The 26043-nt window shown below is 40.8% G+C and overlaps 1 protein-coding gene across 4 annotated transcripts in view; it reads right to left on the reverse strand.

The window, feature by feature from the left end:
• Nucleotides 1-26043, reverse strand: part of PCDH1 (protocadherin 1) — a 168936-nt gene that overhangs the window by 98378 nt on the left and 44515 nt on the right. The gene's annotated exons all lie outside the window — the stretch shown is intronic.

Raw genomic sequence — 26043 nt, forward strand, 5'->3', positions numbered from 1 at the left:
AGAATCAAACAAAAAAGGGATAATTAACCTGCAACTGATTTGTCTAATGTTCACTTAAAAAACTACACATATAGATTATGTACCTAAAGAAAGTCCTGAGAATAGTCCTGAATTAAGATCTTGGCAGGAATGTTGCCCTTTCTGTTATCATGCGTCCTGTAATGTGCAGTTCACATTACAGTTTACATTTGGTTCTGAAGAATTGGCATGGTAGTAAATCACAAGTGATGCAATCTGGAGTAGGGGGAAAGGGATCAGTTGTGTGAATTCAGTCACAGTCCTCTTAGGCAGGGTTTTTCAACCAGTGGTAAGGGTACCACCTGTGGTACATTGGCACCTGGCAGGTGGTACGCGACCATCCTAGAAAAGTGGTAGTGGGGAGGGGAATGAACTGAACCGGTGGCAGCACCGCACAAGCCTGAGTGAGACGGCTGGAGCTGCAAGGCTGTCAGGGCTCAGCAGAAGTGCCAGGATCAGCGCCAGGCTCCACCTGGAGCTCAGTGCTGATCCTGGCATTTCTGCTGAGCCCAAAAAAAGTGCCGATCAGCTGGAATGTTGCAGCATCCCAGGGTCTTGTGATTTACATTCAGATGCCTGGCAACTGATTTGGTCATGTGAAGTGACCAAAACCTGTTGCAACCACCCAGTAGAGGGGGGCAAATAAAAACCAAACACCCACCCCACCCCACCCCTGCTGCCAATCCTCAACAGAAATGCTCACAACAATGAAAACCTCAGACAGGAGGAAGAGCGCCGCCAGGCAGGCAGGCAGGTGTCTTGCTCGGCTGTGCCTTGGGGGGCATTATTTTCAGTGCCATTGTAACTTTGAACAGTCACCAAGTGAACTGTTGTAAGTCGAGGACTACTTGTACTTCATCACTTTTTTCCTTTTTTTTTGGTCATCACGTTTTTGACACCTTGCTAGGCGACTGGTGGTACTTGGATGTTGCCATATCCTAAAAGTGGTACAATGGGTGAAAAAGTTGAAAAGCCCTGATCTTAGGTGTCTAACAAATGACCAGAAGAAAGCATAGCCCTGCCAAATAAACCATAGAAAAATTGGAGATCAAGCCAAAATGCCAAATGAAGATAGACTACAATTAGATAGGATTCTTGCATATCTCCAGCAAAGGAACCTCCTTCTAAAATGCACTTCATATTGCAATCGCTCTCATGAAATGTGCCAAACTCAATCAAGAGAAGGTTTGATGAACGGAGTGATACATTTCACATGTGTTTTAGGGAGTTCCTTTTTCACTCCTAAAGCAATTTGGTGTCCTGCGCAGGTAGCTTCAGTGAGTCAGCCAAGCTGAGCAAGAACGTGCTCGTCCCGCTTTGCCTCTGCTCTTACTGCTTTGATTTTGGAGCGCCGGGAGCTGACAAAGTAACCGCGCTGCCATGCAAACCACAAGCAGAGAGGCTGGAGATGAGACAGCTTGCTTGAGGAGAAGTTCAACAGGTAAGTGAGCAATTGGTAAGAGGGGGTGGAGAGGAGCTGGTGGGCTAGCACAGCAGGAACAGGCAGGGGAAATATTGCTGTGTCTCTGTGGTTGGTCATTAGGATGAATGACTGCCATGGTGGTGCTGCAACATTCGTAACTTCAGGACCACGTTGTAAGTACTTGGGGTGTCACTAAGTGAACTATTGTAACTCGAGGAATACCTGTACAGTTAAAGATCTGAGAAATCAAGATAGTGAAGAGGAATAACTCTGCAGGCAAACCAAAGGAATGAATCATATCCATCTGATCCCACTGTGTATCAGAGAAAATGTCAGTATCAGCTATCTATTATCTACTTTTGCAAAATACTGGAGAAAGAGCAGGAATGAAGGAAAGGTCTCCACTGATATACAAGAGAAACTGCACACTTCTATGTCTTAAGAAGCCAAAAAGGATCCATAAAAAGAACTCATGCATCATTATAAGGAAGAAACAGCTTCAAATGCTCAAAGTTTAAGGAACTAACAGGGTGAACCTGAAGTACAGGTAATCCTTGACTTAGGACCACAATGGACCCCAAATTTTTTGTTGCTAAGCAAGACAGGTGTTAAGTGATTTGTCTCCCATTTTACAACCTTATTTGCCACAGTTAAGTGAATCACTGCAGTTGTTAAGGGAATCATGTAGTTGTTAAGTGAATCTGGCTTCCCCCATTGACTTTGCTTGTTGTTAAGGTAGCTGGGATGGTTACAAATGGTGATCACATTTCCCTGGGACAGGGCAACTGTCATAATAATACATGCCTGTTGTCAAATGCCTAGATTTTGATCACGTGATAAGAAGATGCTGTGGCAGTTGTAACTGAAAACCAGTCATAAGTCACTTTTTTCAGTGCCATTTTAACTTCAAACAGTCATTATAAGAAAGATTGTAAGTCAAGGACTACCTGTTCTAGTACACAAGTGCAGATATGAATAGTTGCCATTCCTGAAATTTGGAGGGATGAAACTAAGGACTGGTATATATTGCTGGAAGGATATAAACTGTTCAAAAAAACCCCTCCAATCCTAATAAAAGAGGTGACGGAGTTACGTTATATGTAGGAAATCAGTATGCCTCTATAGTAAAGGTAAAGGTTCCCCCGCACATGCGTGCTAGTCGTTTCTGACTCTAGGGGCCGGTGCTCATCTCCGTTTCAAAGCCGAAGAGTCAGCGCTTGTCCGAGGACATCTCCGTGGTCATGTGGCCGGCATGACTAGATGCCAAAGGCGCACGGAACGCTGTTACCTTCCCACCATAGTGGTCCCTATTTTTCTACTTTCATTTTTACGTGCTTTTGAACTGGTAGGTTGGCAGAAGCTGGGACGAGTAACAGGCGCTCACTTTGTTACGCGGCACTCGGGATTCGACCTGCCAAACTGCCGACCTTCTGATCGACAAGCTCAGCGTCCTAACCCACTGAGCCACCGCGTCCCTTTTGAGCCACCGCGTCTATAGAAATACATAAAACCAAGAATGAAAGCCTCCTTGAATGCCTATGAATACAAATGAAGGGGAAAAAATAACTACATTGCAACAGGTGTTAGCATATAGCATAGGTGCTAGCAGTGTTCCAATATTTGAAGGGCTACCACAAAGATGAGGGGGTGAACCTATTTTCCAAAGCACCAGAAGACAAACAAGAAATAATGGATGGAAACGAATCAAGGAGAGAAGCAACCTATAACTAAGGACAAACTTCCTAACAGTGAGAACAATTAACCCAAGGAATGGCTCGCCTTCAGGAAGCTTTTAAAAAGAGACTGAACAGCTGCTTGTCTGGAATAGAATCAGGTCTCCAGCTTGGGCAGGGGGTTGGACTAGAAGACCTCCAAGGTCCCCTCCAACTCTGTTATTTTGTATCAGGTGTACACTACAGGCCACTCAACCAAGCAGAGGAAATAGGTGAACCTTTTGATAATCAGATAGCTAGGATATACAGGAAAGACTTCACAGTAGTTATGGAGGACTTTAACTATCCTTTAACATCAACTGGAGATAAATTCTGCACCAAGTGGGAAATCAAAAAAAAATTCCTTATGAGCCTATCTGACAATTTTGTCATCCAAAAGGTAGAGGAGGGAAACAGATGGTCAGCTACAGTATACTCCACTTAATTCTTAACAGAAATGAGTAACAGAATAACAGAGTTGGAGGTCTTGCAGCACAATCCCCTGCTTAAGCAGGAAATCCTTATTTCAGACAAACTGTTGAACAAAAATCTCCAGTGTTGGAGCACCCACAACTTCTGGAGGCAAATTGCTCCACTGGTTGATTGTTCTAGTTGTCAGGAAATTTCTCCTTAGTTGTAGGTTGGTTCTCTCCTCGATTAGTTTCCATTCATTGCTTCTTGTTCTGCCTTCAGGTGATTTGGAATAGGCTGATCTCTTCGTTTTTGTGGCAGCCCCTTAGATATTGGAATACTGCTATCATATCACCCCTAGTCCTTCCTTTCATTAAACTAGGAGAAAGAACAGGAATGCAAGTCAAAATAGGCAAGAAAATGGAAAGAGAACACCTATCCACTTTAGATGCATTCATGGCAGGAGTAAGAACTGAACTATCATCAGAAAATAGAAGAACTGAACGAAGAGAGCTAAGAAAGTACACCTTTGTTCTAATTAACTAATTAGAGTACCTGTGTGAGAGAAGCAGATACAGTGCAATAGAAATTAATTTCTGTTATTTTGGCTCTGAAGGTAGATATGATCTCAGTATCTCATTTTCACTGATTGGTACATATTATGTAGAACTAGGCAATGAGGAGTAATGCTCAAGTTATTAGCATTAAATCTCAAGTTATACTTCCCTTATTTAGACTTTGCAGAAGTGATTTGTGTTAGTCTAGGGCAGCAAAATATCAGGAATTTGGTAATAACTTTTTGGGCTAACAAATTTCATTAAAATGCATGAGTTTCCTTCATTGAATGAGAAATTGTTGAATTCACATCAAAAGATTTCAGACTATCTCAGAAAGTCTTAATAAAAGCAATGAGATTTAACACGTTACAATTGTTAAGGTATTTATAATCTGTCTCACATGTAACTTGCATCTGCATAACCAATCCTCTCCTTCCCCTCATCTAATCCCAAATGAAATCCTACATGAGTACGAATATCAATCCATTGGATGAGATGACCTGTAGATTATGAAGGCTTATGTCTTTTAATCCATTTTTATAATCGGAAAGGATGATATCAGCCTCTTGATTTTTGCTTATTTAAAATAGCAATGGCTTTGGTGGATTAAACTGAAACTTGAACATGTTGAAAATAAAATATTCTGGCAAAAACATGAATGATTGAGAAGAGATTACAGTTAGCAGAGCTAATTTGTAATTTGTCCTGGATCTCCTGTCATAGGACCAAGTTTAGACATTTAAGGGCTTCGTGACATTTCTGCATTCTGCTGAAGGTTATAAAAAATAGTTTCTAAGTAACCCGGGGGATCTCAACCCCCAGTCCATGGACCAGTACCGGGCCGTGGCATGCTGGCAACCGGTCCGCACAAACAAGCAAAGCCCTATTTGCAGGATGCAGGCAGCACACAAAACCATGCACTCACCGGTCCTTGGAAAAACCTCTCTCCACAGAACCAGTCCCTGGTGCCCACAAGGTTGGGGACCTCTGAAGTAACCTATTAAGTGTCAGTGAAAGACCAGGGATAGCTACTACTAATATCCTTTCCGACACAGCTGAATTGCTATCTTATCTTTATTTGGATGATTTTCTCTATAGTGTAAATAGAGAAATGCCCAATATTTATAATTTAGAGTCAGAAGGCCAGTCATCTACAACAGGGCTTTTCAACCAGTGGTACGGGTACCACCTGTGGTACATTGCCACCATGCAGGTGGTACATGACCATCCTAGAAAAATGGTAGTGGGGGAGGGGAATGAGCTGAACCAGTGGCAGCACCACACAAGCCTGAGCGAGAGATGGCTGGAGCTGCAGGGCTGTCAGGGCTCAGCGGAAGCACCAGGATCAGCACCAGGTTCCACCTGGAGCTCGGTGCTGATCCTGGCACTTCTGAGCCCAGAAGAAGCGCCGATCAGCTGGAATGTTGCAGGATCTCCAGGGTCTTGTGATTTACATTCAGATGCTTGGCAACTGATTCATATTTATGATGGTCACAGTGTCCCAGGGTCATGTGAAGTGACCAAAACTTGCTGTAACCACCCAGCAGACGGGGGGAATAAAAACCAAACACCCCACACCTGCTGCCAATCCTCAACAGAAATGCTCACAATGAAAACCTCAGACAGGAGGAAGAGCCATTGTAACTTCGAAGAGTCACTTTTTTTTTTTGGTCATCAAGTTTTTGACACCTTGCTAGGCGACTGGTGGTACTTGGATGTTGCCATATCCTAAAAGTGGTATAATGGGTGAAAAGGTTGAAAAGCCCTAATGTACAATGCCAACTTTGTATTGATGCCATTGCTAAAGGTTGTTTCCAAAGGGAAGCACTGATGCCCAATACACATTTTCTCTCACTTGTTTCATGAAAAAAAAGCCACATCTGTCTCTGGAAGTTTAACCCTATATTATTGACATTTATAGAAAGTCCATATGGTCCATATATTGATAGAAACTGCCGAATGCACCATCTTAAACGAAACAAAAATAGAAATGTGTCAACTAAAAAAAGAAAATTAAAAGGTTGCAATAGGAAAAAGAATAAAGCTCCAGAAGAACTACCACTATCACTGAGGTGATAGAATAAAACATAGAAGAAATGGCAGAAATTGAGCTTTAGATAGGTTTGGGGCAACCAACAAAATCTTACCTCTGGAACATTTTGAATAAGTCTGTGCAGAATGCCTAACTGGTATATGCATGTGAGGAACCACAATACAGAAGCCTTTTAAAATTTAATTTTATAAATGTAAAAGAAGTTTATGAAAAATGCAGTCTGCTTATGTGTAGTGTTGTTACCAAACTCATATTCCTGAGTTAAGGATGCATTTAAAGATTTCTTTTTCTTGAATTTCACATTTAAGTTTTCCCTTGGATTTCTATTTTGCATCAATCTCCAGATATTTATTTATTTGTTTGTTTGTTTGTGGTGTGTGTGTGCGTGTGTGTGTGCGTGTGCGTGCGCGCGCGCGCAGGGCTTTTTCCCCCCATAGAACACTCAGAACGGCATCCCGGCACCGTTTTGCACACACAAAAAATAAAGCTTTTGCACAAGCTGGGCTACTCCCTCTATTGGCTTTCAAAAGCCTATTGGCTTTCAAAAGCCAATAGGAATTGCTGCTGAGCATGCCAAAAGACCCGGCTGGCAAACGTTGCACAGGCAAGTTGTCTGCAACTAAGGCAAGTTGGCAGTAACTTTGCACCCCTCCCTGCTGCCCAACTACACCATCTCAACTGGGTAAGAGAGGACAAGGAGTGGAAGGTGGGTTCTGTGGAGTCCATGTGCACTCCTTCCTTGTGCTCACCCGTGTCAGCCAGGCTGGTGGCCTACCCGGTGCTGGACCTGCGCCACCATCACCTTGCCCTGCACACCTATGTGGCCGCCTTGCAGCACCTGGCCCGCACCGCCTCCACCGCCCACCCCACGCAGCCCCGTGTAGAGCAGGCCCTGCTGCTCCCACAGCACCAGCCGCGCCGGCTCCGGTGGGCAGCCCGCCACCAACACCCCTTGCGCCCGTGACCGCAGCAGCACTGCCACCCCCGCCTCCTGCGCCCAAGATGAGAGTTCCTACACTTTTTTTTAGAAAAAAAGCACTGTATATGTATATGTATATGTATACATATATGTATAGGAAGAAAGAAAGTAAATCCCATGCCCTGAAGTCTGTCTTATAAAAATATAAAAGGCAATTTATTAATGTTAAATTGTAATTTGACTATTAATTACTGCCATTTCTTGACCACTTGACACTGTTAGTAAATATTTAGGAAATTGAAATTCTATTTTAAACTGTGTTCATTTTGTATTTAGAATGTATAGCCAAATCAAATCAAACTGGGGTTGGATAGAAAGCTATATCGAAAACTGCTCTGTTCTGCCAAATTCTCTTCTGCACTGCTGGTTATAGACAGGGACTTAAATGCCTGACTGGGCACAAATGACTAAATGTTCTACCAGCGTTTCAATTTCTCCTACCAGTTGGAGGAATTAGAGAAGCTCTGTCTCCTAGGAGAAGCAAAAGAGAAAGTGTAATTTCATTGGATTGAAAGCATCTTTGAACAGATGGCACTATTCTTCACAGCGCCCTGAGTGATAATAGACCTGCAGAACATACATTCCAGGAAACAGACAGGTAACCTACAATTGATGTATGGTTAGTATCTCATAATTTAATCTCACTGCAGAGTAGCACAAACTACTCATGGGAGCATAAGTAGAGAGTAACCATTATTCCATTTTGTTGAACAGTCAGATGCCTATCCATTTTGTCAACTGGACAGGACTGTGACTGGGAGAGTCCCGGCCATTTTATAACAGAGCCAGTGGAAATGCAAAAGGAGAACCACCAGGAAACCCTGAGCTTTATTGTGGCCCACGGAATGGAAAGATCCCTCTTACTCAGGCTGGCACGGCTCAAAAAATGGAACCCTTATATTAACTGGCAAAAGAGACTGTTAAAAATCCAAAAGGGAGGGCCCGAGAGAGGAGAACCTTTCCCCAAAAAAGCTAACTGCCAAGATGGGCGGTGTGAGAGAAGGAGGCTTATGCAGTACAATGGGCATTGCTAATGTGGCGACACTTCCTAGAGGGGTCTACCAACATCCATTTGAAGTGTGGACAGATCATAAGAACTTAGAAGCCTTAAAAACGCCACAGAGGCTGTCCCCTAAGCAAGCCCGCTGGATGCAATACCTCAACAACTTAAAATTTTACCCTGTGCTACATCCCACGGGGGTAGGGGAGGATTTCATGGCTGATACCCTGTTCAGTGCCAGACTGGAAATCATCTGACCAATCATCCCATCAAACCAATTAGTATCAGTTGTTAACCACAAGAGGCCAGAAAAAAGCCAGCTAAGTGTTAGACAAATTGAAAATGTCTTTAACAGACAATGAATGGTTGGCAATCATAAAGAGGAGTGCACCATGAGGGATGGGATAGCCTGGGTGGGGGCAAAATTATACTTACCTACACCCCTGCAAGCTCTTGTTCTACAGACTTGCCATCGCTCAAAGGCATTTTGGCTTTGTAAAAACCTTATATTTGGTCAAATGGCAATTTTGATGGCTGTCCCTCAAAAAAGACATTGAGAGCTATGTGGCTAATATGTGCTTTGGCTAAGAGACGAGCAGGGAAGCTTATGGGATTGCTGCAGCCGGTGACTAATTCTTATGCACTTTGGAAAGAAATTTCTATGGATTTTATAGTGGATTTACCTGAGAGTGCAGGAAATACCATGAATTGGGTAGTTACGGACTTGTTCTCAAAACAAGTTCATTCCATCCCATGCCCTAAGATCCCATTGGCCCGTGTCTTGGCAAAGCTGTTTGTGCAACACATTTACAGGCTTCATGGCATCCTTGACCGCATCATGTTAGACTATGGAGTACAATTCACTTTGCGGTTTTGGTGCCAATTTTTGAAATTGATGGGAACCACACAGGGCCTAAGATCCTCCCATCACCCCCAAATGAATGAGGGGTGCAAGAGAGCCAACTCAGTGCTGGAACAGTACCTCAGATGCTACATTAATTATCAACAGGACAGTTGGACTGATCTGTTGCTATTTGCAGAGGTGGCATACTATAATTCCGTATATAGCAGCACTGGGTTTACCCCCTTTAAGGTAGCATTGGGGTAGGACTATGTAGCAATCCCTGAACTACCCCTGGAGAAGCCCCACTCCACTTCATTAATGGAGTGGATACAACAATTGCAAGCCACATCACCAATAGCCCAAAAAGCATTGAAAGAAGCATGGAATTTTACAAATGGCAAGCTGATAAAAAATGTGCAAAGTCAAAGGAGTTTAAAGTGGGTGACAGAGTATACCTTTCCACAAAGTACATACAGTCTACCCAACCATTCAAAAAACTGGGCCCCAAATATACAGGCCCATTCTCTATTAGCAAAATTATAAACCTTGTCACGGTACAATCAGAACTGGCAAAAAAAACCTGAAGAGACTCCACCCTGTCTTTCGCTGTAGCCTACAGAAATCAGAATTCACCTCCCCCTTCGTCCATCTTCTCCCATGGCACCAGTCCCCTATCTTTGTAGAAGGGGGACAACATTTTGAAATAAGGAAGATATTGGACTCTCAAAAGCACAAAGGCAAAGTGCAGTACCAAATTGTGTGGAAGCATTTCCCTGCCTCACAGTCCGAATGGGTTGATGGACACCATGTATGAGCTGCGAAACTCCTGCAGTCTTTTCACCAGAAATACCCTGATAAACCATGCATGCCCAATCTTCACCTAGTAACTGACTTAAACTTTACTTTCTTTCTTTTAGAGGGCTAATGCCACCGAAAAGTGGGGCTGAATGTCAGATGCCTATCTTCGTTTTCTTTGAAGCTTGCTAGCAACTGCCATAACCAGGGGGGAGGGGGCATTTGGGAGGCGAAGAGTGCTGGAGGGGTGAAATAATGTTGTGAGAATTTGGTGAGTATGGACACTAACAGGAACCATAGGTACCAAACCGAGCCATCTGCCTGCCCTCGAGGACACCAGCCCTGGGGAAAGAATTTACAATGGTGCCTGAGCCACCAGATTCCCAAAACATTGGATCGGGATTGGACTGGACTGCTCTGGCTTTGGACATTGGAGGAAGGCTTTGGACATTGGGGATTGCTTTCTATATATGACTGAAAGCAATATATGATTTTGCACTGTTTTTCTTCAGACCTTGCCTCGCTCACGCTGCATTCAGTATCTCTAGTAAAAGTAACTTTTCTCCAACATCCATGGAGTCAAGGGTCATTGTTTCCTAGGGAGTAAACTGGGGCTAGTCTGACATGAACTACAATTTGACTGCAAGACCAGAAGATCGAGAAGACTATCTTTATTCCTTGAGAACAAAAATGACCTTGTCAGAATCAGACAGAAGTATGCAAGTCTGGTAGCTGAATATTTTCTTTCAGCACCCACTTTAGAAAAGTGCCATTCAATTATAGAAGCCCATCACAATTGTTTGATATTATATGAACAGCTTATTAGAGACCTAATAAGCAAGGGTTCAAAGAAACTCTATTTGTCTATTGACGGTAACAGTTTTCCCAGGAATGTAAACAATTCAAACTATAAACATACAACAATCACTTACACTGGGCTCAGTCTTTGACCTAGAAAAAAAAGACCCTCCTGATGGATTAAGAAGCAATACACCACCATCTTAGGAAGGACTAAGAATTTAGAAGAATACAACTGTGCAACGTCAGTTGGAGATGGAAGCAATGTAACAATACATACTCAGAAATAGATAGGAAGTTACAAGATTTGGCAACAAGATGACAAGCAGCAGAAAACGCAAGCAGGGATGAAGGATACATAAAGCTTAAGCAAGATATAACTCTATAGGGCAAAATGACATGTAAGCTCAGGTGAGGCGCAACTCCATAGACAAATGGACATGTAAACTAAAAGTAAGAAAGAACAAAAAAGATAATGGCTTTGTGAAATGTTATTTCCCTATTTCTGGAAATCAGCTGTATAATATAAAGACCGTGGTTTGATATTGTTCAGAGTCTCAACTCCCAAATTGGACTGAGACCCTTTTGATGAAGTGCTTCAACAAAAGTTTTGCAAAAGTGACTGGGTTCTGATTGGCTTCTGTTCCAGGCTGAACCATTTTTTGGACAGCACTCTGAAGAATGAAAAGAATAAAGCTACCTGTAATAGTTGGGAGACCTTAATCAGCTCAGTAAACAAACAAACATCTTACTTTTATAGCAACCTATAAATGAGGGTCTTGGAAAAAGTGTTAAGGACGCAGTGGCTCAGGACGCTGAGCTTGTCGATCAGAAGGTCAGCAGTTTGGTGTCTAGTCATGCCGGCCACATGACCACGGAGACGTCCTCGGACAAGCACTGGCTCTTTGGCTTTGAAACGGAGATGAGCACCGGCCCCTAGAGTCGGAAACGACTAGCATGCATGTGCGGGGGAACCTTTACCTTTACCTTTAAACCCTTTTACAAGTATGGAAGAAACATTTTAGATCTCTGCACTCAGAGCACAACCAGGTAAATACCATCAAGGCCCCTGGTAAATACCATCAAGACTACTGGAAAAGGCCCCAGTAATGACCACATCTTTCCTGAAATGCTTAAATTGAACTATGCATTGTGGACATTTCTTGACGACACTTTATGCATATCGATCACACAGGACACTTCTACAAAGACTGGGGACTGGCAACAATAGATTCCATTTATAAGAAAGGCAATAAAGGGGATCCAGTAAACTAAAGAGCTACTAGCCTTCTGAATATCTTAAATAAATTATAATTTAGACCTGATTGTCTATGGAGATTCTCAGTCATCTAGGTCATGGTTATCCCAAAGGTGCTTTTTCATGAGGCAACTGGACTTTCTTGTTTTTCTTTGTTTCGCTTCTCATCCAAGAAGCTTCTTCAGCTCTGACTGGATGATGGGGAATTGAAGGATTTATATTCCTTGCAGGCAGCTGGCCATTTGCATTCTTTTAGAGAGTCACTGAGGCCATTTGGAGGTTTACCTGTGTCCTCAGGATCACCTGAGCAGTGCAAATGTGTGTGGAGCCTTCTTGGCTGGAGTATGTTTCCTGCTCTGGGTCCCTTCACTGTTGAAGACAGGAGCAGGCTGTTGGGGATGAGTCTGTGTTGTCCGGATCTCAAGCTAAAATGGTTCCTGTAGTCTGCAGTGTTTTCTGGAAATCCGTTTTCAAAGAAAGCCCAGTTGCCTCCTGAAAAAGCACCTTTGGGGAAAAGCACCTGATTCAAAAATTAATCAATTAGATCAAATCTGAATGCTTGATCAGTGATGAACAGACAGGGTTCCAAACTGAGCACTCAGTGTTGGCAATGTTTGTGCATAACATCACTTGACTGAGAAACACGTCCTAAACCATAGGTCTGCAACCCGCAGCTCCGGAGCCGCATGCGGCTCTTTCAGCCGTCTCCTGCGGCTCCCAGTCCTCTGCCATGTGCAGTCAAAAAAAAAAAAGTGGGACTAAAAAATTTCAACCAATCAATTCAAATATGCAGGGTAGGTGCATATCTCGCCTTGGCTCCACTCTTCAGTCAAATCCTGTTCTGCACATGCGCGCATGTACGCGCATGCGCACACATTTTTTGCGGCTCCCAGTTTTTCCTTTTGTGAGGGAACCGGTTCCGAGTGGCTCTTTCACTGTTTCAGGTTGCTGACCCCTGTCCTAAACTAAAGATACTCGACTTTAAAGTAGTATCCATTCCATCTCTTAAGTCATTGTTATGAGGAAAACTGTTAGATATCAGTATTGATGACTACTTCTTTTAATCTAAGAGCTTCATTCAAACTTTTTATGTAAACAATAATGGTTCAACTGCTGAACTCCCAAAATTTTCTTGTGCTTATTTCTTATATAAACAGTAGTTTTAAACATGTGATAAGAACTACTGTCCATTACTGCACCCAAAACAGCCTCGATATAAATCACCAGAAAGATCAAGAAACCAAAGCAACAAATCTGGATAATCTGGATAATTGAGAAGAATGAGATTGACTAGGTACAGTCCTTAAAATGTAGTCTTTCATAATGGATTATCCTAGAAAACCCATCATACAGTATATATATATTAAGATACATACATACACACACACACACGTCTTGAGTGTTTTTTCCCTTTAATTCTTTGTTAGCAATACACACACACACACACACACACACACACACACACACAGCTGACAACTCTTTCAAGTATCAACAAAAACCAGTTAAGCAGAAATTAAGAACATCTGGAGTGCTTGCAGATTCCCTATTAATTTTGGATTTTATTCAAGGGAAAAGCTTGCATTGCAAGACTGAGTAACACTGAATATCAGTCTGAAATCAACTTACTCTCAGAGCCACAGATGTTTGCTAAACACAGGCCCCTGGTAAATGGCAAGGTATCTCTACTTCTACTCTTATTTCTCTAGCTTGAGGAAAGGATTTTTCAGGGCCAGGCACAACATCTTTCATTCACACTACTAATTTGAAGGTATGCCAGTGCACTTGCACTTGTGACTTTGGGGAAATAGAAACAATTGCGTCCTTTATTATTGTAATTTTATAAGGATTTCAAAAGAACATTCCTCTTATCAAGCACACCTGCGGGAGATGATCTTTACATCCACTTTTTTCTGACAAAATTCAAACCACAAAAACCATCTACCCTGTAATCTGATTTATAGCTACAGCAACTAAAATGAAGTAACAATGGATATCAAGCTTAACTTGACATTCTTCTGTTTCTTTTTAGCTGTTTTTATTTTGTTTCGTGATTTCTATTGGTGATCTGTAATTAAAGAATTTGAGAATAGAAAAAGCCTTTAACAAGCCAGTAAAAACTGCTAAACTTGCAATGATCTAAGAGTAAATGCTCTCCTGGTTCTTAAAACAAGGGCTCTGCTAGATCAGATCAGATCTCCATTCAATTCACTATATAAGTCATATTTCCAGTTGGTGGTAGTAAGGGGAAGAAATGAACTGGGCAGCAGCACAAAACTCAAAGATCTAATCTTATTCAACATCCACATCATGATTATCCAATCTTTTGGCTTCTCTGTACTGTACTGTGTGAAGAATAATTGTCTTGGGCCACATGTAAAATATATAATATAGTTAAAGTGTATCAGTAACAAACTTCCTTCATTTTTAATACTTTTTTATCTTGTGGGAAACTATAAATTGCACAATTCATAGATTGGCATAGCCTATAAGCCCTGTAAAAAAAAAATAATTTTCACTATTGGTCAGCTAAATGCCTTCAGGATTTTTTTGTTTCTTCATGTGCAATTGGCATTTGAATATAGATTTATGTTGCAAATGCAGAGATTTCACATAGCATAAACATCAAGAAATGAATTCCATATTTAATTATGTGGCAATGGTGAGATGGGTGGCATATAAATTTAATAAATATAAATGAAATAAATAAAATAAACATAAATTTAATAAATAAACAATAGAATAAAATAAGGTAGTTCTTGACTTACAATCATTGTTTAGTGATCATTTGAAGTTATATAATGGCACTGAAAAATGTGACATTTTTTCACACTTATGACCTTTGCAGCATCCCCATGGTCGCATGATCAAAATTCAGACTCTTGGCCAATGACTCATATGTTACTCTTGCACCGTCCCAAGGTCATGTGATCACTTTTTCCAACCTTCTGAAAAACGAAGTCGATGGGGCAGCCAGATTCACTTAACAACTGTGGCAAGAAAGGTCATACAATGGGGCAAAATTCACTTAACTAAATGTCTCATTTAACAACAGAAATGTTGGGCTGAACTGTGCTTGCAAGTCAAGGACTACCTGTAAGTTTGCGGTGCCTATATTTAAAGTGGAAAAAAAAATAATCCACCCCAATCATAGATCATGATCCCATTCGCCCATTCCCTGCCAGTTCTTCCTTAGATCCTCACACCTTCTAACCCTCTTTTGGGGGCAGATTCTTCAGCCTTGACTGGCTGTTTATTATACTTAAAGATTCACAACATCTTACTAGCTAATCTTAGGCTAGTCATTCTATTTCTCTATCTAGCTAACTTTGGATAAATGGTATAAAACAGGGGTAGGCAACCTCGGCTCTTTTATGACTTATGGACTTCAACTCCCAGAATTCCTGAGTCAGCATAGCTGACTCAGGAATTCTGGGAGTTGAAGTCCATGAGTCATAAAAAAAGCCGAGGTTGCCTATCCCTGGTATAAAACAATCATAATAAAATATAAAATCACTTAAAATTTTTTGTTAATTTGGCACATACAAGCCATACTCAATATTGTCTCATATACTGAATTCAGAAATCCAAATGGCTTCTTTTTGAATATATTTCTTACTCTTAACCTAGGTTTTATTCATGCCAGGGGTTGAAAGGGAGTATTTCTTTGAGATTTTTCTTGTGGAACCACCTTAACAGGTTTAACTGAGAGGCCACTTCTTCCATTATGGTATGTGGGAAATTTACCAAGAAAAAGAGGAACAAAATTCTAGTAGCAGGCACTTCTTCAAGCAACAGAAAGGAATTAAGACCACACTAAAAGCTACCCACAAACTCCTCTATCCAAAAAGGAGACAATGGTGATAATGCTGATAATGAAGACAAGTAGCATATACAAGATTACAACTATCCTCTTCTAGTTCTGAGAATGAAACCAATTGCCCACATCCATACAATCACTCTGCACAACCATAATGGATAGATAAAAGTATGGACACCAAATTACTAATCAAGAGGCAGCTGCCACATAAAATCCTGGACTTAACAATTGTTGATAGGAAAAACAAAAAAAGGCTGGATAGTGGACGTGGCAGTATTTGGAGACAACAGAATAGAAGAGAAAGAATTGGAGAAAATAACAGACTTCCAGTTTTGCGCACGGCTGCGGGACAGCGAAGCTCCACTCCCCACAGCTGGTTTTCTCCTGCCAGGGGGATCCTAGATGGTCCGAAGTCACACTGAAGAGGTGACCATGAAGGAGTGGTGCTCCATTAATCATGAAGCAACGGCGATCGCTTCATTTGATCTGGGGGAAGCTCTCCAACTCGACAGGAGAAAGGCAAGCGTGAGATGAACGTCTAGCCTAAGCTACTTCCAGCCAAAGTCCAAGAGCACGAACCCGAACATTGGTGAACAACGTGCTTAGAATTGGTGAAAGTATTGATCTTCTTTCGTCTATCTACTAATTGAATCCTTGAGAAAGATCTCCAAAGAAAAAAAACCTCCGGAAGGGCAGGGAGGGGATTATATCCCTACTCCCTCATAGAGGGAAGCGGCAAATTAATATTAAGGAGGAAAGAGATATACTAAAATTCAATTAAAATACTACAGACTGGGTTTTAATGGAATTATCAAAAATCCATAACAAAAAATAACTTTTTGATTAAAAAACTGGAAAAAAATAACTGCTGACATCTAATGGAGAATCATAGCATAGAACACTAACAATAAGGATTTAGAAACTGGCAGAATGCTCAGAGATAAAGAATAATCTGTTTCTTTGAATTGTAAATAACCTTGAAGACAGCTGGGAAAAAAGGAAGAGCTAGGCCAGCTATAAGATTAAAAAGTGTCTGAAAGAAAAAAAACACCTCAACTGTTGTTTAAATTTAAGAACTGTTTATGGAAAAGAAAAACCTTGGCTCTTGGCTAATCTTTTAAAAAAGAATCTACAGGAAAGATTTAAAGTGGCTTATACTGAACTGTAATTTTGATTGATAGTTGACCCTTTAACTAAAACACTAATGAAAGATTATTTGAAGGGGGGAGACAACACAGATATTGTATACATATCAAAAAATGACAGGTCACCACATTCAATATTTTCTCCTGAAGGATTTAGCCTGGAAAATCAAAGACTTCCAGAAGTAATATTTCTGTCAGACAAATACTTTCCAGGAGGAAATAAATGCAATGTTAAGACAAATACAAATGACAACAGATTCAAACTACAAGGAAATTTGAAACAACTTTGATGATTTAAATAAGCATATTTCTAATTTAAATCTACAATTAAAAAACATTCAGGAAATAAAGACGAATGAACAACAAATCAGATAACAGACCACAAATTAGAAGAATATGACCACATTGATGAAACAACAAAAGAAAAGAATTACGATCTAATACAAACAGGAAAAAATCTACAAGACTCTGATACAATAATAAAAATGGAATGGACTATAGAATTTTTAGGAGAACTATCAGAGTTTGGGAGACAGAAAGTATACATCTTACTTACTTTATCTTTTATATTTCCAACAACATTTGCAAAAATACAGGAACTGCCAGGTCAGCAGATTATAACAATTTGGAACATTAATTGGCAAAAGAAGATGACCAGAGACAGATGCAAGAGATTTGACTCGCCCTACCAGATGGACTATTACATGAACAAACACTTGTTTGAATATGGTTAAAAGACTAGAGAACCTTGAACATAAAGGGGCCCTATAACAAGTGGGATAAGAGATTTGAGTAATATAGTATGTTCTACATGTATGTAGAACGCGGTGGCTCAGTGGGTTAGGACGCTGAGCTTGTTGATCAGAAGATCGGCAGTTTGGCGGGTCAAATCCCGAGTGCCACGTAGCAGAGTGAGCGCCTGTTACTCGTCCCAGCTTCTGCCCCCTAGCAGTTCGAAAGCACGTAAAAATGCAAGTAGAAAAATAGGGACCACTACAGTGGGTAGGTAACTGCGCTCCATGCGCCTTTGGCGTCTAGTCATGCTGGCCACATGACCACAGAGACGTCCTCGGACAAGCGCTGGCCCTTCGGCTTTGAAACGGAGATGAGCACTGGCCCCTAGAGTCGGAAATGACTAGCACACATGTGCGGGGGAACCTTTACCTTTACCTTTACAATATATGAAATGTAAAAATAGTGGGTTGATGTAACTTTTATTAAGATAAGTGAAATATAAACTGATTTAAAAGGATGTTATACCTGGATACTATAAGACAGATAATAAGTACAGGATTTCTATACTGCACGATAGGGAAAATATGAAAATTTAGATGACTAACATATGAAAAAACTATGACAAGAATTGGATTGAATATAAGGGAAATTAAGCTTAAACAAAAAATTACAAAAATAGGATGCATGCATTAATTAATTAATGAGATGATGGTTATAAGAATAATATAAGCCAAAAAATGCTATACATAGAGATTATTATTATTTGTACAAATATTAAAAAGTGTTTATATTTAACCATTTATATATTGAAAATATTAAGAATTACATTTTGTTTAAGGTTGAAGAAGGAGAATATAAATGGGAGAAAGGAAGATCAAATAAATATATTATTAATTAATATACTAATTATGAAATTATCAAACTTAATCATTACTGATTACCTGATTGTCTTTTTTCTTTTATTAAAACATAAACCAAGACAACACACTGTACACTAGGCACTGGAGATTGTTATAGTTAAAACCAATAAAATGTGTGTGTGTGTGTGTGTGTGTGTGTGTGTGTCTGTATATATGTATATGTGTTGTTGTTGTTGTTGTTAGCTGCGAAGTCGTGTCCGACCCATCGCGACCCTATGGACAACATTCCTCCAGGCCTTCCTGTCCTCTACCATCTTCTGGAGTCCATTTAAGCTCACGCCTACTGCTTCAGTGACTCCATCCAGCCACCTCATTCTCTGTCGTCCCCTTCTTCTATTGCCCTCGATCTTTCCCAGCATTAGGCTCTTCTCCAGTGAGTCCTTCCTTCTCATTAGGTGGCCAAAGTACTTGAGTTTTAGCTTCAGGATCTGGCCTTCTAAAGAGCAGTCAGGATTGATCTCCTCTAGGACTGACCGGTTTGATCGCCTTGCGGTCCAAGGGACTCGCAGGAGTCTTCTCCAGCACCACAGTTCAAAGGCCTCAATTCTTTGGCGCTCAGCCTTTCTTATGGTCCAACTTTCACTGCCATACGTTGCAACTGGGAAGACCATAGCCTTGACTATACGCACTTTTGTTGACAGGGTGATGTCTCTGCTTTTTAGTGTGCTGTCTAGATTTGCCATGGCTTTCCTCCCAAGGAGCAAGCGTCTTTTAATTTCTTGGCTACAGTCCCCATCTGCAGTGATCTTGGAGCCCAGGAAAATAAAATCTGTCACTACCTCCATTTCTTCCCCATCTATTTGCCAGGAATTGAGAGGGCCAGATGCCATGATCTTGGTTTTCTTAATGTTAAGTTTCAACCCAAGTTTTGCACTCTCCTTCTTCACCTGCAACAAGAGGCTCTTTAGTTCTTCTTCACTTTCTGCCATTAGAGTGGTATCATCTGCGTATCTTAGGTTGTTGATATTTCTTCCGGCAATCTTAATTCCAACTTTTGATTCATCTAGCCCTGCCTTTCTCATGATGTGCTCTGCATATAAGTTAAATAGGCAGGGCGACAGTATACAGCCTTGCCGGACTCCTTTCCCAATTTTGAACCAATCAGTGGTTCCGTGTCCAGTTCTCACTGTTGCTTCTTGACCCGCATATAGGTTTCTCAAGAGACAAATAAGATGGTCTGGTACTCCCATCTCTTTAAGAACTTGCCACAGTTTGTTATGATCCACACAATCAAAGGCTTTAGCATAGTCAATGAAGCAGAAGTAGATGTTTTTCTGGAACTCCCTAGCTTTCTCCATGATCCAGCGTATGTTGGCAATTTGATCTCTAGTTCCTCTGCCTCTTCGAAATCCTGCCTGCACTTCTGGTAGTTCTCGATCCACATACTGCTGAAGTCTAGCTTGTAGGATTTTAAGCATGACTTTGCTAGCATGAGAAATGAGTGCAATGGTGCGATAGTTTGAACATTCTTTGGCACTGCCTTTCTTTGGAATTGGAATGTAAACTGATCTTTTCCAATCCTGTGGCCATTGTTGAGTTTTCCAAATTTGCTGGCAAATTGAGTGTAGCACTTTTACTGCATTGTCTTTTAAGATTTTGAATAGCTCAGCTGGAATACTGTCACTTCCACTAGCTTTGTTGTTGCTCAGCTTTTCTAAGGCCCACTTCACTTCACATTCTAGGATGTCTGGCTCGAGGTCAGTGACCACCTCATTGTGATTATCAGGGACGTTAAGCTCATTCTTGTATAGTTCTTCTGTGTAATTTTGCCACCTCTTCTTAATCTCTTCTGCCTCTGTTAGGTCCCTGCCATTTTGGTCCTTTATCATGCCCATTTTTGCATTAAACGTTCCCTTCATTTCTCCAATTTTCTTGAAAAGATCTCTGGTCCTCCCTATTCTATTATTTTCTTCTATTTCTTTGCACTGTTCATTTAAGAAGGCATTCTTATCTCTTCTAGCTATTCTCTGGAATTCTGCATTCAACTGGGTGTATCTTTCTTTTTCTCCCTTGCCTTTCGCTTCCCTCCTTTCCTCAGCTATTTGCAAAGCTTCCTCAGACAGCCATTTTGCTTTCTTGCATTTCTTTTTCTTTGGGATGGTTTTGGTTGCTACCTGTTGTACAATGTCGCGAACCTCTGTCCATAGTTCTTCAGGCACTCTGTCTATCAGATCTAATTCCTTAAATCTATTTGTCACCTCTACTGTATATTCAACAGGGATATGATTTAATTCATACCTGAGTGGCCTAGTGCTTTTCCCTACTTTCTTCAGTTTAAGCCTAAACTTTGCAAGGAGAAGCTCATGGTCTGAGCCACAGTCAGCTCCTGGTCTTGTTTTTACTGACTGTATAGAGCTTCTCCATCTTTGGCTGCAGAGCATATAGTCAATCTGATTTCTGTGTTGACCATCTGGTGATGTCCATGTGTAGAGCCGTCTCTTGGGTTGTTGGAAAAGAGTGTTTGCTATGACCATTGTATTCTCTTGACAGAATTCTATCAGCCTGTGCCCTGCTTCATTTTGCACTCCAAGGCCAAACTTGCCTGTTATTCCAGTTATCTTTTGGCTTCCTACTTTAGCATTCCAATCCCCCATGATGATAAGAACATCATTTTTTGGTGTTAGTTCTATAAGGTGCTGTAGTGCTTCATAGAACTGGTCAATTTCATCCTCTTCAGCACTGGTGGTTGGGGCATAGACCTGGACTACTGTGATATTGAATGGTTTGCCTTGGATTCGAACTGAGATCATTCTGTCATTTTGAGGATTGTATCCCAGTATTGCTTTTCCTACTCTTTTATTGACTATGAAGGCTACTCCATTTCTTCTGAAGGATTCTTGCCCACAGTAGTATACCTGATGGTCATCTGAATTAAATTCACCCATTCCTGTCCATTTTAGTTCGCTGATACCTAAGATGTCAATGTTCAGTCTTGTCATCTCTTTTTTGACCACGTCCAGTTTTCCTTGATTCATGGATCTTACATTCCAGGTTCCTATGGAGAAAAAATCTTTACAGCATCGGACTTTCCTTTCACCACCAGACATATCCACAGCTGAGCGTCCTTTCGGCTTTGGCCCAGTCGCTTCATTCTTTCTGGCGCTACTAGTACTAGCCCTCTGCTCTTCCTCAGTAGCATATTGGACACCTTCCGACCTGAGGGGCTCATCTTCCAGCGTCATATCGTTTTGCCTTTTGGTACTGTCCATAGGGTTTTCATGGCAAAGATACTGGAGTGGTTTGCCATTTCCTTCTCCAGTGGATCACGTTTTGTCAGAACTCTCTGCTATGACCTGTCCGTCTTGGGTGGCCCTGCACGGCATAGCTCATAGCTTCATTGAATTACGCAAGCCCCTTCGCCACGACAAGGCAGTAATCCATGAAGGAGTGTATATGTGTATGTATATATATATATATATATATATATATATATATATATATATATATATATATATATATATATATATATATATATATATATATATATATATATATATATATATATATATGGATCTTTGGTCATTCGGGTTTTTTCCCACGTAGAATTGAAGGTGTAAGAGCAACGTTTTGACGGAATCCCATCCGTCATCCTCAGGCTGGTGGCTTCAGCTTCCTTCTTCTGGGAGAAGCATGTGGTAGTGGCTGTTTGTTCCTCTTTTTTAAACTGCCAGAGGGGGTGTGTTCTGTGGGTGGAGGTGTGCTCTGAGTGGGTGGGGGATTAGGTGTGTTCTGATTGGGTGGGAGTGTGTTTTGAATGGGGGATTCCAAAGAAACATGATTACCAATTTAATCCGAAGAGAGACACCCACAAAAACCCAAGACAGAGAACAAGAAAATGGCAAAGCCCTCCCCCCATACTTAAAAGGGACCACAGACAGAATCAGCAAGATCCTCCAAAAACACAACATCAAAACAGCATTCTACACAGACAGAAAAATATCCACCATCCTAAGAAACCCCAAAGACATAATTGGGTTAGAAAACCAAGGAGTATACGAAATCCCATGCACCACCTGCCCCACCACATACATCGGACAGACCAACAGAAGAATAAGTGCACGCATTGAAGAGCACAGAAACTCACTCAGAAAGGGAGAACAAACTTCATCCCTGTTCCAACACTTTGAAGCCATGGGACATGAAATTGATTTTAAAAAAACCAAAACTATCGCCAAAATTGAACATTTTAACAACAGAATAATCAGAGAAGCCATTGAGATAGAAAAACGCCCCCACAGCATGAACAAACGAGATGATACCTCTCGCCTACCAGCCATTTGGAAACCCGCCTTGATTGACAGACGAGTCCCAACCACCAAGAATGATACCAGACCCAAACTCATGATAACATCACATGACATCACCACCACACAACCATTCAAAAAGCAAATCCGAACCCACAATGATAACGACGCACAACCACAAAACAGAAACCTAACTACAGCTGCAACATCAGCCACTTTAAACCCCTCCAAACCACACAATAAGCAAACTGACACCCACTATAAAAACATGGCACCACCACAAACACGAAGCCGAACAAAAGCAGCACAACTCACCAGCTCAGTTCTAAGGCTGGCAGCTGAGACCAGCCCATCCACTCAAAACACACCCCCAACCAATCAGAACACACACCCCATTCAAAACACACTCCCACCCAATCAGAACACACCTAATCCCCCACCCAATCAGAGCACACCTCCACCCACAGAACACACCCCCTCTGGCAGTTTAAAAAAGAGGAACAAACAGCCACTACCACATGCTTATATAAATATATATATATATATATATATATATATATATATATATATATATATATATATATATATATATATATATATATATACATACATACATACATACATACATACATACATACATATATATACATATATATATATATATATATATATATATATATATATATATATATATATATATATATATATATATATATATATATATATATATATATATATATATATATATATATATATATATATATATATATATATATATATATATATAAAGAATTGGAGAAGCTAAAACAATACAAAGACCTGCGAATAGAAATAGAATGACTGTGGCAAAAGCAAGCAAAGGTAATAATAATAATAATAGGCACTGGAGCATACAACTGGAGTATACTTGAACACTATTGGCATTGACAAATTCGCCATTAGTCAATTGCAAAAGGCAGCTTTACTAAGAACAGCGTACATTCTGTGACAATACTTGTAGCACCATCAAACATCCAGATCTGCTATCCCAGGAACTTGGATAGGACTCTTTAGGTAGACAAAAACACTAAATCCAGTCTGAACATCTGTGTGACTATGCAATGAAATAATGATAATGATAAAAATAATGACAGTAATAGCAGTAGTCAGGCACTACCTTGACATGATTGTGGGGCCTATATGCTTTGAGAAAGGTATGCCAGAGGTTTGATGAGACATAAATTACAGAAATTTGTATCAGCTCATTCGTCACCCAAATTAACAAGGGCCGAGCCCGAATTAACAAGGGCCAAGGCACTGGACAGAAGTGCCTCAGAAAGAACAAAGCCCTTTAACTAAAGAGATAGAAGGATTGAAATAAAGTATAACTGAGCATCTAAAACAGCACAAAAAATCAAAATAAGGTTGCAGAATAACAGAATACTAGAGATGGAAGGGACCTTGGAGGTTTTCCAGTCCAACCTCCTGCTCAAGTAGGAAACCCTATACCATTACAAACAAATGGTTGTCCAATTGTTGGAGCACCCACAACTTCATTTCACTGATTAATTGTTTTAACTGTCAGGAAATTTCTCCTTAGTTCTAGTGTTGGTTCTGTTCTTGATTAATTTCCACCCATTAATTCTTGTCCTTCCTTCTGGTATGTTAGAGAATAAATCAATCTCCTCTTCTTTGTGACAGTACTGCAAGACAGTTATCATGTTCCACTCTAATCCTTCGTTTCAATAGGCTAGACCAGTGATGGCGAACCTTTTAGAGACCAAGTGCCCAAACTGCAACCCAAAACCCACTTATGTATCGTCGGGTACCGGGTGGGTGTGGCCCATTGGGTGGGTGTGGCTGTGGTGGTAACGGCAGACTGGGTGGGACTAAAAAGTTCAATCAATCAATTCCATCTTTGTGAGATCTTTTTTCTTCCCACGAGAAGTTGAAATTGATTGAACCTTTTGTTCTTTTGCACACGGCTGCGGAGGCCTAAAGCGAAAAGATTTTATAAAACCCAGCTAAAGGCATAGAACTGGGACAACGGCGCGCGTCCCCATAGAGAGGGCTCTGTGTGCCACCTGTGGCACGCATGCCTAGGTTCGCCATCGCGGGGCTAGACATATCTAGCTTCCTTAATCATTCATCATACAATGAATAGGCTTCAGACCCTTTATTATATTTGTTGCTCTTTCCAACATCTCAATATTTTTTTGTATCGTGGTGACCAGAACTGAACTCAATATTCAAAATGTGATCTCACCAGCATAGTGTAAAGCAGTACTATCACTTCTCACTGTCTTGACACTATCCCTCTCTTGATGCATGACCTTACTTTTCTCACCACTGAATTGCATTTTGTTGGATAGGGCCCAATGTTCTGAACTTTGAGTCTGTCTACCAAAGTGTTAGCAATTCCCCCCAGTTTGTCATCTGGAAATCTGAGCAGTTTGCCTTGTATCCTTAGTCTTCTTAGAACTTCAGACTAATGTAGAAAAATTTAAACTTTCCCTATTGCTACAGTCAATCCCTAAATGATAATAAGCCTTTCAAAAGAGTTTTTTTATCAAGCTAGATAAAAATGCTTTCCTATGTTTTGTAATTTATACTTGGAGAAATAAGAAAGCAGGAGAATCCTACACCAAGCTGGCGGGAATAGCCAACACTCCAGATATGCTCAAGATCCAGAAGGATTTTGACAGACTTGAACACTGAGTCCTATCCAACAAAATCCAATTCAGTGGTGAGAAAAGAAAAGTGGTTTTACATTTAAGTAAAAAAAAACCCAAATGCACAGGTACAAAGTAGGTAGTACCTGGCTCAACAGCAATAACTGTGAAAAGAACATGGAAATTCTGGTGGACAACCACTTAAATTTGAGCCAGCAGTGTGCTACAGCTGCCAAAAACCCCAATACTGTCATAGGCTGCATTAGCAGAGGGACAGAATGAAAATCACGTGTTAGTACTGATTTATAATGACTTAGTTAAGACCACATGTGAAATATTGCATCCACTTTTTGTCGCCATAATATAAAAAAGATGAGACTATGGAAAGTGCAAAAAAGAAAGAGCAACAAAGATAATTAGGGCACTGGAAGTTAAAACATATAAGAACTATTACAAGAACTAGTTATATCTAGTCCACAGGTCTGCAACCCGCAGCTCCGGAGCCGCATGCGGCTCTTTCAGCCGTCTCCTGCGGCTCCCAGTCCTCTGCCATGTGCAGTCCAAAAAAAAAAAGTGGGACTAAAAAAGTTCAACCAATCAATTCAAATATGCAGGGCAGGTGCATATCTCGCCTTGGCTCCACTCTTCAGTCAAACCCTGTTCTGCGCATGCGCGCATGTATG

Source organism: Vipera berus, assembly GCF_964194415.1.
Source record: "Vipera berus genome assembly, chromosome: 3".
Lineage (NCBI taxonomy): Eukaryota > Metazoa > Chordata > Lepidosauria > Squamata > Viperidae > Vipera > Vipera berus.